Here is a 17,079-nt window from a genome sequence, read left to right as displayed (position 1 = left end):
GGTTCAAAACGGCAATTTTTCTCCAACATTAAGACCGCAGAGCCGGCATCCATCTTATCAGATGAATGTATTATCCCCTTGACCCGGCGCACCGAATGGGTCGTGGACTCACCTTCCTCTTGCTTACAGTTAGTCAAGTCCACGATTAACATAGGTTGCTTACATGTGTCCTTGAAGTTCTGAATGAATCGGGCTTTTAACTCCGCCCATGACCCGATGGAGTTGGGTGGCAACCCTTTCAACCAAGTGCGAGCTGTTCCATCCAACATCATAGTGAAATGATTATCCATTGCTGCATCGCTGACCTCCAATAGCACCATCGCCATCTCGTAACTTTCAATCCATGCCCAAGGCTGCAAGTCGGCCATGTAATTAGGCACCTTACGAGGCCCCTTAAAATCTTTTGGCAAGCACTCATTACGTAGAGCTGGCACCAGGCAAGGGACACCTCCTGTCCTTGTGGCCACTCCTGCCTCAACAGAGGTTGCTGGATAAACCGGAAAAGCCTGATGGGCCGCCTGCTCAACTGCCAGTTGAACCGCCCACTCAGCCTCCTGACGGATTCTCTCATGATCCACCAAGTTAAAGGCTCCATCCTGCACCAGGTCATGCCTGCGCGGTTGGTTACGGCGTTGGGCATTGCTTGACATAGCCGCTGAGTCCATATGCCTGCTATAGCTCGGGCTCCGGCTTGGGCGAGGGGTTGAATGGATTCTGTCTTGACTATAAGAGTACGCATCCTACTGTGCCAGGGTTGTCTGACCCTTCGTGTTTTGATCGCCGTTGGAGAGTCGCCTTCCATTGGGAGAGCCGCCAGATGAGCCGACGCAGCAATTAAATTCTCCAAAGGGTTAGAGAAGTGACCCGGTGGTACTGGCGTGTAATGAGGCGGAGCAGTATTCACACGGGGTGGTTCCATGGCCCTCGGCTGAACCGGCGCCCCCGTCCCGGGTGTTGTGATCCGGTTTGCCTCCGGTGGGTTGCTGGGACCGGCCCCAGGTGTGTGAAAAAGGTTCCTAGGATCGTAAGTCAGAGGCAGACATGACTGAGTTTTCTCGTGTCTTCTCCTTATGACCTCGTTTGACGCGTTCAGATCCACCTAGAGCCGAAAAGTCTCCGCTTGAAGCTGCCGAGCACGAGCATCCAAAACCGCCCGCTCCGCAGCCATCCTGACATCTTCTGCTGCTAAATTTACCTTGGCTTGTGCCACCTCTTCGCGTAGTCGTGCCACCTCAATGCCATGCTGAGCCTTATCCGCCGGCTCAACCACAACAGTCAACAGAGCCGCCATCTTATCCATGAGGTCCATTGGTACTTGAGCTAGGGGGCGCGCGGGGTCTCCTGACCCAGTTGCTGCCGACCCGGTGGTTATTGCTGCCGCAACCGTAGAATCTGCCCGGGTTGAGTGCCAGCCATGAAGACTCCGACTCGATTCGGCGGCTCAGAGGGGTCCGGAATACTGCTACCATCGGAACAGCTCCCAAGCACGCCATCTTGTAGCTGATACAAAGAATATGTCTCGCCTGTGGACAATGCATCGTTAGAGCAGAAGGCCGTCTCACCACCGTCTATCGATCCTTCAGAAAATTCCCCTCCATGGATGCAACCCACAAAGGCCCGCTGTAGGGCGGGTTGAGCCCGGGCGGGTCTCGCGCGCTGAGTCGTCTCGATGAGGTTGGTGCAGATGTCCGGCTCAGGGCCTGACTCACTGATCCGGACGATGAAGACATGGATTCCCCCGAAGGGGACCCGGTACCCATACTAAATCGAGCCAGCGTCGGGGCCCCAGCCTTCATCGTCGATGTAGAGCTTGCCGCGACAACTCTTGGTCATCCGGCCCACAACGTATCCCTTGAGCCCTTCGAAGTTGCCCTTCAAGAACTCAAATCCACCATGCGCTGGCCCCACGGTGGGCGCCAACTGTTGAATTGTCACAGCAGATGTCCTAGCGAAAGGACTTAGTCGTAGGGCCTTCACAACTAGGAAGCTTAAAGGGGTTAATCAGGACAAAGGACACTAAAGGTTTATACTGGTTCGGCCCCTTACGGTGAAGGTAAGGCCTAATCCAGTTGATGTTGTATTGCTAGGTTTCAATGACCAAGGAGTGAATCCGCTATCTTGGCTATCGATCTATTGTTTTCTTCCCCTAAACCGCCGCCGGGTCGTCCCCTTATATACACGGGTTGACGCCTAGCGGCCTACAGAGTCCCGGCCGGCTCATAAAACGTGTTCGGCTCGGTGAATTCTTTTATATGCCTTTCTTTACAAGTCTTTCTTTACATATGGCGGTTTACTATATTGGGCCTTAAGCCGCCTCTGGCTTAGGCCTTCTACAATTCTTAATAAACTATCACCTTGAATATTACTGGGCTTCTCTTAACAATCTGCCATTAGGGTTGACCCGGCCCCTCCTGGGCGGGTCATACCTGAAAGTTATATTCCCAACAATGACCATTATGCAAGGTTGTCAGAATCGCGATTCTGTTGTACGATTCTACCACTATATGATCCAATCTAAACCCTCTGATTCTACGAGTTTAGTTCATAGAATCTACGTTTCTACGATCCTGATAGTTAAGATTCTATGATTTGCGATCCTACCATCAGAGGTCCGATCCGGTTCAAAATCACGATTCTGACAACCTTGCGTTATGTTGAGTTACGACCTAATTGGTTTCCCTTCTAAACCACCCCTTCTTCAGGAATTCGTGTTGGATACCCCTGAACTGGTTGTTTAAGCTAAACTACAACTTGGAGAACTAGAAGATAAAAGCTTGATCTAACATAGTTCATTCCAAAGGGATATCTTTGTGATTGTGTGTGTGTGTGTGTTGAAGAAAGATGATACCTTGATCGGTTGACCTTCATGATCAACTGTTGGATATATTGTCTTACCCAAGCTTTGATTTGACTATGGGTTATCGTCAAATCAAAATCAGAACCAAGGATTTTCCTAATATTGTCCTACTTGTGGTTGTTTCCTCGAGCATACGCCACTACATCCTTTGGTCTGACCAATGCTACCAGCTTGTTCACATAGTTGTGGAATTCCATCTTCACGGAACTCTCGACAAATTGTTGTTGAGCCCATCGGTAACATCTTTATCTTCTCCATGATTCATGATGAACACTAAAGCTAGTGTTGGAAACTTTTATAAACCTATTGTGTCCGGTTCATGAAGTATATGTTTATGATGAAATAAGTGACTTCCTTTAAGTCCTTTAAGTTCACGTGCATTTGATACAAGTTGCGGCCGTGAATTTGAGATAAGTTTGTTTTTGTTTCCTCTGGGATTATCCCAAGTCAGTCATGCATGTGCAAAGTATTCTATGGTTTGGTAAATTGATCACCTCCATTCCATATGTATTCCCTAGCACACCAAGCCACTGATTGATTTGTTCAAGAAAAAGGAGTATGTTCTAAAGTGTTAATCCTTTAGACTTGCGCAAAGACTTTGATATCTTCAATGATGGTTCCCGATCAGAACTCGGTTTTGTCTTGTTGTAAGAATTCTATGTGGCCATGTTTGTCTTGGACAGTGTGTTCCCGTGTGACTTACAATCTAGATCATGCTTTGGAGCTTGCTTCCATAGTTCAGTTCCTGAGAATCTCGCGAGATCATCTCATCGATTTGTGTTGCAAACTTTATTTTCGGTGATGCTGAGTTTGAAGTACCCTGCCACAAACCAGGTCTGAATCTTTGGCAGATATATATGATGGTTGGAACATTTCTCAAGAATTATAATATTGGCCTCACTAAAACCCGGTAAAGGTGATGTTGTGGCTAACACACCTAGCCGAAATACTTATTATTTTAGTATATTGATTTAGCAATTGGGCCACTTCCCCATGAGGTTTTCGTATGACTTATTCTAGAAGTTGTTCCTTATGGATCATTTGTGTTTCCGAAGTCTGACCTTTACTTGATGATCATTTTGATGCTAGTCCAAAGCATGATTGTGGTATCTAGAACATTAAGGAGAGTATTAGAAGTGGAGTGCTTAATGTCTCTCGGTCGATAATCTATATTTTGTTTCCTTGGCATAGCTAGGGTAAAATTTGAGAAGGTGTTATCTTCCTTTGCATCTAGGTCTTCCATTATTCGTCATGGTGGTATGAAGTTGTACCAAGATCTTTGGCATAGATGTTGGCAAAACCTAATGAATATGGAATGCTCAAGTTCTTTAAAGCATGCTCAAACACTAGGTTATACGTTCAGTATCGATTGGAATGTGCCTTCCATTCCCGGGTTGTTCTATAACCATAGTTTCCTTTCCAATCTAAGTATGCCAACCTTTTGAATTCCATTGAAGTTCGTTTGTAAATTTGCCTCAGTCTAGTACAAAAAGTAATTTTCTTGCCTGGCTAGGAAATATTTCTACGAGTCACCTCTCCTAAGGTGCCTTGCTAATGTATCAAGGGCAACCCATTCGTTACCTACCAATTGAACCTTCGTCATATGTTTCTTTCCATCGCTCCTAATGTGTGTTTTATGTCTCAGCTCAAAAGATATTCCTACGTTCTCATTCCATGAGTTGATCGTGAGTTTCTCGATCTTCAGGAAGGTCGATTCCTGTAGACTTTCCCTTTCTTTTTGTCATTGTGTTGGATGAAGTTCTCAAAGCAAAGACGTCAAGGTCAAGATGATGCAATGAATTATCATCTTCAAGAAGTGCAATTGGATCAAGAAGATTGTGTCAGATCCGCATTCCCTCTTCCCTCTTACCTTGCGTCTTGAATCTCGGGATGAGATTCACGCCTGGGAGAGGCCTGTCAACCACGATTGCCCGTTTGTCAGACTCAAAATCAAGATGCAGAGAATGGCTAGAGATCTCAAAATTTGGAGTACATATCTCTTCAGCAAGGCAAAGATGCAGTTCCACATAGCAAAGGAAGTCATACTGCAACTAGATATTGCTCAGGAAAATAGAGTTTTGACTGCAGCAGAATTCGGGCTCAGAAAAATGCCGAAGGCAAAAGTGCTAGGGCTTGCTGCGATTGAGAGGGTAAGGAAAAGGCAAGCCTCTAGGGTCACATGGCTCAGGGAAGGGGACGCAAGCACAAAAAAATTTCATGCAAAATGTAATGCCAGAAGAAGAAAGAACCATATCCATATGATCAGAATAAGGGAGGGAACGATCGTAACTAAACATGCAGCAAAAACTGCAGAGATACACAAGCATTTCACAGAGGCTCTTGGCACGGCAAAGCAACGGCAGCACACCCTGACCTGGGACGACCTGCAAATCCCAAGAATCACGACGCCAGGCTTGGATAACCCTTTCACTGAGGGTGAGGTTTGGGCCACGATCGTGGCGTCGCCGGCTGAAAAAGCCCCTGGGCCGTACGGTTTCACCGACAAATTCTTCAGAGCAAGCTGGCACACCATAAAAGACGACATAATGGAGGTGTTCACAAAATTCTATCACCTTGTGGGAGACAATTTCCACGATGTTAACAAAGCTTTCATCACTCTGCTACCCAAGAAGGAGGTTGCGATGGAAATGACACACTTCAGGCCAATCAGTTTGATCAATTCAGTTTCCAAACTCATCACCAAGGTTCTCTCTATGAGACTAGCAAAAGTATTCCCAGAGATCATATCACCGGCGCAATCAGCTTTCCAGAAGGGAAATGCATCCACGATAGCTTCCTATACGTTCAAAGCTGCATCAAGGCTCTCCATAGAAACAGAAAACCGGCACTGCTCTTCAAGCTACATATCACGAAAGCATTCGATTCAGTTTCCTGGGAGTACTTCTTAGGGCCAGTTCTTTTGAGCTGCGGCTTGTGCATAAGCTGCGGTGAAATTAAGCCCGTGAGAAGCTGCAGTGAGAATAAGCCCCTTGTGAATAAGCCATCCAGTTCTTTTTTGTTTCTGTTTGTTTAACTTATTTTCTGATAAACTAGTGAAAACTCCAATATATCTTGGAGCCATCGTTCTGTACATGCGTGGATTATTATTTGCATGGCCGCATGGGGCAGGTACGGCTTGTTGCCTTGTTCTGTTGGCTGAGCGGTGGCAGTTTTTCTGTAAATACAAGCAGCGAAAAGGGCAAGGATAAATACCGCTTCACTTTTTAAAGGGCTGCGCTCGAGAAGCTTCCCATCGCTGGCTTATCTCAAACGTGAAGGAGGGGGCTGTCGCTGGAAATTAAGCTAATGGCACCTAAACGAGTCCTTTTTGGCTTGAGCTTAATTTCCGCCATAAGCCTCCCATAAGCTTGAAAAGAACTGAGCCTTAGAACTACTGCAGCACATGGGCTTTAGCGCCTGCTGGAGAGATTGGATCACGCTTCTGCTATCCACGGCCTCGTCCTCCTGCCTGCTTAACGGCGATAACGGGCCCCCAATCCTGCATCGACAAGGCTTTAGGCAGGGAGACCCCCTGTCTCCACTGCTTTTTATTCTGGCAATCGACCCTCTTCACCGGCTGCTGGCAGCGGCGACAGAACAGGGTATTTTAGCGCCTCTCCCAGGTAGGGGTACGAGCATGAGAGTTAGCTTATACGACGATGACACTGTCATCTTCGCCAACCCTAGCAAAGTCGATGTGACAATGCTCCTGTCCATTCTCCATCTCTTCGGAGAAGCAACGAGCTTGCGACTTAACCAGGAAAAATCCTCAGTAGCCCCAATTAGATGCGACGACCTAAACCTCGACGATATACTCCAAGTTTTTGACAGAGTTGTAGTCAGCTTCCCGATAACTATTTAGGTCTCCCAATCTCCATGGGTAGAATTAGGATAGTGCAGCTACAATTCATTCTTGATAGGATACGATCGCGGCTCGCCGTCTGGAAGGGAAAGCTCATGACATGGCCGGGAGGAGGGTCCTGGTGCGCAGTGTGCTTTCGGCAATGCCCACCTTCGCCATGACTGTTCTTCGACTGCCAAAGAAGCTCATCAAGGAAATAGACAAGGCGAGGCGCAGATTTCTTTGGGCGCGGGAGGAAGAGCTATCGGGAGGGAAGTGTAAAGTCAACTGGAAAACGGTATGCGCGCCGACTGACAAAGGAGGGCTGGGGATTCAAGACCTCCAGCACTTTGGCAGAGCGCTACGGCTTCGGTGGCTTTGAATGTCATGGAAAAACCCAGACAGGCCATGGAAGGATTTTCCCTCACCCTGCAACGAAGAAGACAAGCAGCTTTTTGCTCTGACCACCAGGGTTACGATCGGCGATGGGAAAACAACCACTTTTTGGTCATGTAACTGGTTGGGCGGCAGGCCTCTTTGCACATCCTTCCCTGCTTTGTTCAGGCACTCGAGAAAAAAAATGCGGACAGTGGTGGAGGCCCTCAGAAACGATCAGTGGATCAGGGACCTACAGCATGGAAACTGGGAACACATAGTCATCGAGGTAGTCTCTCTTGCAAGAATGATCAGAGAACAAGGGCAAGCCTTGGTACAACAATAGCAGGACATGATCAGGTGGACAGAAAGTAGCAACGGCATCTACTCCACCAGTGCAGCGTACAAGACCCAGTTCAACGGCATCCCCTCCACAGACATGAAGAACACAATATGGAAAGCATGGGCCCCTGCAAAGATAAAGATATTCTCATGGTTGCTACACTTGGACCGACTCTAGTGCAACGATAGGCTTCGGCGATGTGGATGGCCAAACTCTTATTTCTGCCACCTCTGCAGAAGAAACTTGGAGACATATGTCCACCTCTTCTGGAACTGCCATATCTCCAGGGCAGTGTGGAGTGAAGTGGCAACATGGAAGGGGTGTGCTTCTCTAGCCCCGCAGCAAGGAGAACAGTCGTCTACAGCTTCGACGATCAAGCAAATCATTTCCTGCACGAGAAAGGAGGGAAGGAAAGGAGTACGTACCATAATCATGGCAACAACCTGGGAGCTCTGGAACGCGAGAAACAATAGCGTTTTCAGAGCGAAGGATGTGCAGGCAACAACAATCACCGGGGCGATCAGAGAAAACATAGAACAATGGCGGCTTGCTAGAGCTAAAGCCATAGAGCCCCCGTTCGGGGATCCAGGCGCGAGATAGGAATCAAAATCAAACAGGCCGTGCGGGTGCAAAGACACCCCCATGTTAGTCTTTTATTTTCTTCACTTCCTTTTGTTATGTCCTTTTGATCATCCTTTGATCAAACATTGTATTCTTCACTCCTCTGCTAAATCAATCGAAGCCAGCCAAGCTGGATCTTTCAAAAAAAATCTTGTTTGGTTGGGGTGAGTCGTCACAACTCTAGAATATTTGCTTGTAAATAGTTTCGTTTAGATGTAATCATGTATCATGTTTAAATTTCAATTAACCTTGAAATGGGGATGATCAAACCCTAGCAGATAATTAATTAAACTAGATTCAAATTCAAATCTTTTCAATGAACCCAAAATGCTCTTAAAATATGTCCATGATTTATGAAACAGGGTGAAAACCTCTATAAAAAAATGGTGCGCACTTTTCAAGGATGTACTTGGGCTTTGAATTAAGTCACTAAGTTATTTGGATTGGGTTATAAATTGCTATAAATAATTTATAACTCCAGTAATTCTGAAATATTGTGGGGCTTTGGGATAATCATCTTAGTCCACATAATATTTTTCAGAAACAACATGACTGATGCTAATGACTTGTACACTTGATACCCGCAAAAGAAGAAAAGACTTGTACACCTAATGCTACACGTACAAACAGTTACAAACTTTTACAAAAAGGGTTAATTTGATTGGTCAATAGGTGGCGAGGCGGCCCACCCCCTGAAAATCAGGGGGGACAAATTTATGATTGGTTAGTGGATGAAAAAAAATTCTAGTCAGCATGTAATTGCGTGTAATTCTTTGTGTGTTTAGCATTATTAATATACAGATAGCTACTGGGGCAGTGGCAGTGCCTGGGGCCGTTCCCGTTGGTTGGTTTCCATCCACCTGGAAAAGAAACGGAACAGAACGTAGGTTAGAGTAGTAGTGGCTGCGCGGCTTGGGGTCCCGCGAGTAACGTACGTGCCGCGCGCGTGGGTGAGTGGCGACGGTGGCCGGTGCGGGCGCAGGGAGGGAAAAGAAGCGCCCTGAGCACTTTTTCCGGCTCCGCGGCCTCCGGGTGCGCGGGGGTTGTTGGACGCCGATGCAGGCCAGTGGTCTCCGGCAACCACATTGATTTACGCCGCCCAAAACAAAAGCTTCGTATCATATCCTTTTCCCCGGCAACCTCACTTGCACTGTGATGCGACAGGAAGAAAGGCAGGAGATGGCAGCGTAGGCGTTAGGAAAACAGTAGTAAAACACAAGGCATTTTAATCGCAACAACCGCGTCAAACAAGATGTTAGATATATAGTACTCTCTCCATTTCTAAATATTTGTCTTTCTAGAAATTTCAAATGACTACTACATACGGATGTATGTAGACATATTTTAAAGTGTAGATCACTCATTTTGCTTCGTATGTAGTCACTTGTTGAAATGCCTAGGAAGACAAGTATTTAGAAACACAGGGAGTATATGAAACACATGCATGCACGAGGGAAGGCAAGAAATGGCATCGTTTTCGGCCGATGAAGCTCAGCGATCACCACGTAGTAGCACTTCCTCTCGAAGATTCGGCGACGGCAAGTGGGCATGGCGCCGTGTGCACACCATCTCGGAGCCGACTAATGGAGGCAGCTTCGGGGCCCGCCGCCGCGCGAGGCCATGCCCGTTGGCTCCCGCCGGGAAAAAGGAAGTGGAACGCCCGGTCGGCGTTGGCCGCGCAACGGTGGCCCGACCCGAAAAAGGCCACTGCGCCGCCCCCGCTCCGGCGCCGGGTGCGCGGGGGTTGTTGGACGTCGCGTCGCCGTGTGCGTGCGTGTGGGGCGGTGGGCGCGTGCGGCCGCACCTCATTCCATCGCGGACGAGTGCGCGCCCGGTCCCGCCCATTCGATCCGCTCCATCCACCTGTCCCGTGATCCCGTCCGGTCGACCCCCCGCTCGAACACTCTCGATCGATCGTCTTCCTCCCGCGTGCGCTGCTCACGCGCCCGTCACACGCAGCACGTCCTCGGTGCAAACCGGTAAAGACCGGCCACCGGCGACCGGCGGTTCCTACCTAGTATGCGTCGAGAGTAAGTATAGAAGGTGGCGCGACGAATGTGGCTACGAGGCGGCAGGTAGATGGCACATCATCGATCAGGGCTTGTCGGATCACGGTCTACCAGGTCGCAGCTGAAAAGTGGTCTAGCTAGCTCATTCATGCCCGCTGTACACGCAATGACGCGAGTCAATCGAGGACTCTTGTTGTTGCCCCGCTCATAGGTCATAGCCAAACCAACAAGATTTGGGAACCACACTATGCCACCATGCATGCATAGACCGGACTGCCGAGCTAGCCTAGAGAATCCACCGGGTTACCTTTTTTTCTCCAATAAAGGGCATTCCATACATTACGGAACAAGATGTTTGCAACCATCTAAAAGAAGCTAAAATAATATTTCAAAAAAAAGAGAGGCTAGAAACTAACAGGTGATGCGATCTGTTGCCACTCCTAGCAGCTACCTGTGCAAGCATGTAAGCAACTCTGCTGGCTCCTCGAGAAGTATGCTAGAGCTTGACATCTTCTAGTCTCTCAGATATATTCCGCACATCTTTGTAGTGGAAACAAGATAGAGACTGATCATCCCCTCTTTCTTGCAGACTTCGATGTCACATAGATTACCAGACTCGACAACTAGAGCCATGGCCGCTCGCTCAGCGTACAGCTTGATCCCTTACAGCAAGTGCATAGCTCTCGGCCTCTTCTGGATCGTGGCTTCTACCTTCAGGATTTGCCGTCATGAGGACTTCTCCTTAATCCTTTAGAGCATGGTTAATAATATAGCTAGCGGCCGGTTATATGAAATTATCATGTCACTTATAGCCAACCTAATAACACACCCATACAATAGTTAGTCATACTAGTAATATCATTAATTTATGACCTACATCTTTCTCTCACAAAGATCGTCGGGTCTCGTGCTACAGTTTGTTGTAAGCTTTATAGTCCGCTTTTTTTCCTTCTCCTCTTCTATCTTTTTTAACTAGACACAAATCTAACGTGTCATCTCTTATAGTCCATCTACGTCACTCTATTGTACTTGCTCTTACAATTTCTGACCACAAACCCGATTGTTGAATTCTTTGTTTTTTTTAGAAAAGGAGGATGACCCCCGGCCTCTGTATCTGGGCGATGCATACGGCCATTTTATTATTATTCTCACAAGACCTTACAAAGCCATACAACAGTAAGACTAAAGTCACCGTCTAAGCAACAGTTGTCGCTACACCTATCCAATTGATGAAGGGGCGCAGATAGTCTGGACCTAATACCAAACAGACATCGCAACCAAACCTAAACATCTAAGACCTGAGGTCCCAACCAGGACGCCTGCCGGGTATGGGGCACCTACCAGTCCGGCGCACTCCTCAACCAGGACACCTGCCGGGTATGAGGTCGCCGCAGCCACGTGTCATCAATCCATCTTCAGAGCTGTAATGTTGCATGAACCGTGCCAGGTCTCTCTGCCATCGACGCCACCACGACGCCAGACAGTGCCACCATCCCGCGCTCGTCCATCATCACACGCCCACCGGCGAGACCCCCACTGCTCCATGCCGCTGAGACCCGCCGTTGTCGACGTGCCAGATGCCACGCCGCTCCTCCGACGCGAACACCAAAAACAGGAAACGCCCTAAAGATACAAGGGGCACTCTGCACAGCAGGAAAGCCGCCGCGAGCAGCTGCAGCAGAGAGCCAGCCGATGGCCAAAGCCCCCACCTTCAACAACCCACACCCGAATCGTAACTCCCCAGGCAACGCCTCCAAGGAGGGAATGACGCCCATGGCGCAACCGCTGCCCAATCCAGGCCGGATTTTGGGTTTTCACCCGGGAGAGGACCGGAGGTGGCAAGAATAGGGACCACGACACCGCCTTCAGGAAGGATGCGTCGCCCGAAGCCGACACCGCTGTCGAGCCGAACCAGCCGGCCTAGGGTTTCCCCCGGTCCCAATCTGCACCACCATCCCCAGAAGCACCGGATCCAACAGCAGCCGCCGGCATTCAGCGCAAAGAGGAAGAAGCGGGAACGAGGGAGCAGCAGGCCTCCAGATCTGGCGAGGACGAGGGCCCCCGAACTGCCGCCACCAAGCGCCGACGCCCCACCACCCGAGCGGTCGAGGACGCCGGGCAGAGTCCCCGCGCACACCGTCCAGGGCGCGAACGGCGGCGCCGCACCAGCAGGGGCCGCCACCCCGTGGATCCGGATCTCCGCGAAAGGGACAACGAAGGCCTCGCCGCCACCGTCACTGGTGGCCGCACGGGCTTGCCCGGCGCCCTCCTCGGGTAGCGGCGAGGAGGAGTAGAGGAGATGTAGGTGGTGGCGCTCGAAACCCTGTTCGCCGCCCGAGTCGCCCGAGCGGGCGACGCGGGGGCCGGGGGAGCGGGCGTACGATATCACGTACGTACGTGAAGCAAAGCTTGCGTAGGCATTTAGCTTGGCCCACCCCTCTGATGGAAGGCACCAGTTTGTCTATACTTTGTGTCGTTTTTCTACCAGCTTGAGGTGCATATTTCAGGGCAAAAGCTCTTTTCCCTTCCCATTATCCACTACTTTCTCCGGAATACTCCAAAGCAATAGATGAAGGTTGATCAGATAACTCACACAAGCATCAATACTTTCCTTCCTGTTACCATTATTCGCGCAAAGCGAGAAGATAAGTAATATGCGTGCTTGCATATCCGGTTCCACGTGGTTCATGAGCTGAAACAACTCCATCGGGGTTTACTTTCTTGTCGTTAGTTAGATGAGATGGCAATTGGTTGTACGATTAACCAACAAAATTGTGTGTCTGGTTTTCATATGACAGATCTCCATTAATTGCGATTTAATTCTGAATACTATAACCTGAAATTTTGCTTCTTACCAACTCCATAATTTTGTAGTATTTCACCTTCTCATATGACATGTTTCCCTTGTAAAAGGAAAATTAATCATACCGCCACTACTGATATGGTTCGCGTGTGAGTAAATAGATGTACTCCTCAAATTACAATTGTTTTCAAGTACTACTAAGGATCTTGATTTCATGGTACATGAATTTTGTTTATTTTAAAGAAGCATCCATATGCTTCGGCCACACAGATTTCTGGTTTCCTGTCCAAAATCATGCAATTGGACCTCGCATACAAAATTCCAAAATCCGTATACTCAGGGAGTGGCGTCGGGCACGGACTTCTCTCAGAGTTTGAATTTGGCCGGGTTTCACAGGTAGGAAGAACGCCAAAGTCACGATCACATCGGGCTCAAGAAACTGAATGCAGCCAAGGAAAATGTCGTGATCTCCGTGGACAGGAAAACATCTAGGCCAGGATCCTGATTGCTATCCGGACAAATGGTGATGTCCCCATAGTTCAGTGCTGCAATTGCTAAATGCAATGTCGTAGAGACTGTTAACACATTATTTTAAGACCAATTGCATATTCTTTTAACTCAGCCGTGTGTGCTTAGTTTGTGCAAGACAACAAAGTGAGTTTCCAAGATACCCTACTTATCAAATGAATTGCCAGACAAAAAGAACTACACAAGCGAATTGGGCATCTAGAGAAGATCAATGTGTGCTTCTCTGAGAACTCGTTCAAAGGCACGCATTACAGGTACTGAAATTTACTCTAATGAAATCCTGTCCACAGAAATGTACATTGTTGCTACGCTGTAGCCACTTGAAATTCCAAATTCTCAAGCTCGAATCATGTCAGCATAGCAGCCGAAGCAAACTTCCCAGGTACAGACAGACAGATAGATAGATAGGTAGATAGCCAAGTACCATAGAAAAAAAATCTGCAGCCGAGAGACTGGAGCCAAGCTACTGGAATCTCTCATAACCCACTACGAAATCAAGACAACTCTTCCAACATAAACCAATCATCACTTCTAAGATGAGAAGGCACATGACACCTTTTAACAGTGAAGTTAATTCTGACCAGCCTACTCATTGCTACCTAGGCGTTGGTCGATGAAACCGGACACCAGTAAACTCTAGGAAGTAACCACAACGCTGGAGACTCACTGACTGAATTTACATCTTCATTGTTGAAGCAGGAGATTATTATTGTTTGGAGTGAACCAAAACAGAGATATTTGGTCCTACTTCCCGAATCTGGACTGGAAACTCAACAGGGTGACACAAGAACAACCAACTCTCTGTGTTGTAATTTTAACATGTCAACACCATAAACCAACTAGCTACAAGTATTGTATGAGTAGATAGTGATCAACTAACCATTTTATTCAACCAAATCCCTAAGGAAAAGTGGAAGAAGGAAAAAAGATAAGCTTGTATACCTTACAAGGTTTATTGAATCAGGTGCCTATTATGCAAAACACTAGACTAGACCGACTCCAACTTTTGAAATAGCCTAGCACAGCCCGTAGCAAAAAGTGACTCGTTGAAGATAATAGTGACATCAAGTTTCGGAGTTTTGCCAATGGTTCTTTCTGCACCAACAAATACCATATATAGGATAATTATTAGGTCTTAGGGTAAGTTTGGTTTGAGCCCTGGGTTGACCCACCAAATATTTGGCTAGCCAAATTTTGGTCAAGGTTTTGTGTGCCAATGAGCTGGGCAATATTAGCAGAAAAAATGAACTAGCGTGGTATGAAGCCATTGGCATGCCAAAAAGTTAACAACCATCCAAACCATGACCAAAGTTTTGGTCACAGCCAAAAAAATTGATAAGGTACATGTTGGCTACAAATCAAACATACCCTAAGTTCTAATTATCCTCTTTCACATGACCATCCACATATGTTGCATTTGAGTCGTCACCTTATTCATCATACGTATTCCATGCAGTTTCTTGTAAAACTACACCAGCAACAGAACCATTGTGTTTCACATCCCCTTTTTTACCTGCACCAGAAAAATAGCATCATGTTTCAGTCCTAATTGCACTTGAAACTCTACCAACTGGTTCAGAGAGTGTGTTTAGAAGTTACAAGATAACATGATTTGTTTTCCTGTATGTAGGATCTATCTGCATGCATACTATGTTTATCGGCTTTATTGATACTGATGTCTTCCCAAAGCAGCTATTTCGTTTGTCTCGAAGACCTCGGAGTGATGACTAATCTAACACTGAAAACAACGGTGTCATGCTCTAAATCAAGTTTCAGATGAGTCCATGTTTGCCTTTTAACTTGAAGAAAATTTCATTTGTTTAAAATAGTGTATCAGATAAGACCTGTTAATCTGGGTCAATCTGGGTAGGAAGGATTTACTTAATTAATACATGGGTAAAAGTTAGTGAAAAGAAATTATTCTGATTTGGGAGCAAGAAGTGGAAGATCATACAGCAGGATGGCCATCGGAGGTAGTGGTGGGGCTGACAGAACATGAGGATCGGAAGGCATCGATGTGAGCCTGGCACTTGACACGATCACCCTTGTTCTCCTGCAGGCACTTGCGCAGCGCCTCCACGTCGCATGCTGCAGCCGCCTTCTTCTCACCTTCCCCTCTGACACCTCCACTGCTTGTTCTGTCCATCGCTGCCAGAGCCGCCGCTACTCAACCTTGAAGCACGGGTCAAAAGGAACAGTCTGTACCCATCATGTAATAATCAAAAGGTAAACACAATTATGTAAATGTGGAATGTAATTTTGGCATACTTAAGATTCAAGTTGCTCCTCTTGAAACAAAGAAGTTGTCCTATTTCTTTTCTAAGAGAGGTTTCAGGTCTCTTCAGTAACCAACGTGCATCTGCCCTTAAACTATGGTACCTGATGGAGCAAACAATCAGGAATGAAGATGCACTAATATCTGACCCTATGATCAAGAATCTGACAAATAAGCACAGAAAATAGATGGTTGCCACACCAACATATGCCATTTTATCTGCTAATCCACTAGTTTGTACTACTCTTTATGTTGAAATCTCATTTACTCCCAGCTTCTAAAAGTCCATTGTGTCTTAACATCAGTAAAGACTGAGGACACTTAAAATTTGATGAAAATCTTGATGTTAAGTTCTACCTCATCTCATGCAGGAAGATGTTAAAGATTAGACGAGCCTGGCAGTAGATTTTAACATTTACACACTTACAAAAGATGTAAGCACAAAGGAAGTTATGTTAGGCTTTCTAGAAAGTACGAGTAGCTTAATATGCATTGGTATGACCTACACTACTGTTAATAATTATTTGCAACTGTACATGTGTATCCAATTGAGATCTTTGTCTAGAACAAACTCTAGCTACTATGCTTGTGAGCCATCTTCAGAAACATTACCATCAATCATAATCCCTAATAATTTGTTTTCCATTGCTTTGGGTAATTGCAAGCTACAAATTTGAAGAAAATACTTTCTCACATTTAGTTTGCCCAACAGACACGATCCTCCGAGAAAATGTTAATTCTGTGTTTTATTGGTCGTTATAATCACCACCACCACTACTCTCCAACTATTCAGTATTCTACTGTATTATCTATCTTTAGCATGGTGAGGTACACAAGTGATCTTCATTGGATAAAGAAATTTCAGCTCGGAGACGTTTACTATCTAAATGCCTGCCTACAACTACGAAATGTGTGCAAGTAAAAAAAAATCATGGGAGCGATATGCCCCGCCGCCCCTCACCGTCCTGGTGAGGCATAGCTCCCCCCTCTGCCCGCGCCCCTCTAACCCAAAGCCTCTAAAGTCTAAACTGGTGGGATCCCTAGTCGCTTGGCGATGTGTGAGACTAAAAAGATCTCGTAGTACAAGGCCCGTCGTGTTACCTGAGTGGCTGAGTGGACGCCCAGCTCCGCCGCGCGCAGGTCACCTCACGGCACCGGAAGGATGGCGAATTCGCCTTCAACGCGCCCGCACCTTCCTCGCCTTCCTCCTCCTTGGTCTCCGGTCGCCGCGGATGCTCTGACTCCGGCGTATCCCCCGCGCCCGCAAACGCCGACCTCTTACGAGTTCACGGAGAGAGAAATTTCGCCCGGAGTGGGGAAGAAGGAGCTCGACTGAGGTACCGTAGGCGGCTGCGGAGGAGGATTCCGGCTGGCGTGGGAGGAGGAGGCGATGCGATTTGGGGGTTTCTTTCCACTCCTCGGCGGTG

At 47.3% G+C, this 17,079-nt stretch overlaps 1 long non-coding RNA gene across 2 annotated transcripts; it reads right to left on the bottom strand.

Annotated features, from left to right (window-relative positions):
- Positions 1-14,608: 14,608 nt before the first annotated feature.
- LOC123103873 (uncharacterized) lies at positions 14,609-17,079 on the bottom strand. 2 transcript variants are annotated; one of them, XR_006450013.1, is made up of 3 exons: positions 16,754-17,079; positions 15,332-15,576; positions 14,609-14,890 (listed from the first exon to the last, which is right to left on the bottom strand). It is a non-coding gene; the product is annotated as an uncharacterized lncRNA (long non-coding RNA). The 2 variants fall into 2 exon arrangements; XR_006450014.1 differs by having other exon boundaries at positions 15,332-15,549.

This window comes from Triticum aestivum, chromosome 5A (genome assembly GCF_018294505.1).
Source record: "Triticum aestivum cultivar Chinese Spring chromosome 5A, IWGSC CS RefSeq v2.1, whole genome shotgun sequence".
In the NCBI taxonomy this organism is placed as follows: domain Eukaryota; kingdom Viridiplantae; phylum Streptophyta; class Magnoliopsida; order Poales; family Poaceae; genus Triticum; species Triticum aestivum.
This window is presented reverse-complemented; position numbering and strand designations above follow the sequence as displayed.